Raw genomic sequence first — 1,256 nt, forward strand, 5'->3', positions numbered from 1 at the left:
TTCTGTTAAGTTATCTACCAACCTTAGAAGTTTTAGGCGTACTCATTAGTCATAGCTTGGTAAGTTTGTTTCTGTAGTTAGTCTATGTTACGATGATATAACAAGTGATGTTAGAGTTTACTTGAAACTTAGTTAGAATTGAACTAAGATACTGTAGTTGATTTGATACTTAATTACTACTTCTCGAATTTCTAGAGCGATCGTGGGATTCTTTGACTTTCCACTAAGTTTTGTTCTTGGTTGTCATTTATATATAATGACATCAATCTAGTATGTTTGTGCATTTTTGTTTCTACTTCTTCTCCTTTTTTGCATTTTCACTACAACTTTAAAAATTCTAAGTTAGAGTTAATAGCAAGGAGTTCCAGCATTTAGCTAGCACCATTGTCATCACCAGATTACTGGTAATTTTTGGCAAACCTTTAGATCGTTATCGAAAGAAATTACGTGTTTATAGTAATGCATGCATAGGTTTTAGAATTGTTCTTGAGGAAGGAAAGTTCCTAATTCTGGGTTAAATGCTACCAATTGTGTTGCATGTTACCAATTCATGCATGCATGTCAAATTTTAGTAGTTTGATAACCTGATAGATGTATTTGTCTCTCTTTTAGCTTAAGAAGTTAATGAAGGTCTAAGCAAAAAAGGCAAAGGACTTGGTGAGTAGATTATTGTACTAGATTTTCTGGTGAGTTCCTTTTTACTTCATTTTGTTGTAAATTCTATTGTTCTATGAATTGTTCAAGGTAAGTATTCATTCTCAAATTCGTATGTGTGGTGTTTGATCTTGTGGTGTTCAACCAGCATTATTAGTGTGGGCATAGTCTATTTATGTTTCGATACTAAACACCCTTTTTACTGCATGAGCTAGTATTATCAATATATGATATGTGATATGTGATTTGTGAGATGTGTTGATGAAGAAGGGGGACATGTTTTTTATTCCTTTGGTAGGGCAGCTATATTGCAAATTGAATTGGCAAATCACGAGAAAACATGCTCGAATGAACAGAAATGATATGAGAAGTTAAAGGGTGTGTGCATAAGAATACAACTGATCAATATGACTCTAACTCTGAATTTTGGGTACGAGGCTGACGTAAGGATGGGTTGTGTAAAAGTTATAGTTCAATTGGTGGATAGTTACCGCCCATGTGTCGTGTTAAGTTAGCGTATAGAGTCTGTCCATATTCTGTGAATGCCATTGGGCGTATTACGATTACTGTGTATGAACCTCACTGAAATGTTAGGTATCCTT

This window comes from Gossypium raimondii, chromosome 3 (assembly GCF_025698545.1).
Source record: "Gossypium raimondii isolate GPD5lz chromosome 3, ASM2569854v1, whole genome shotgun sequence".
Lineage (NCBI taxonomy): Eukaryota > Viridiplantae > Streptophyta > Magnoliopsida > Malvales > Malvaceae > Gossypium > Gossypium raimondii.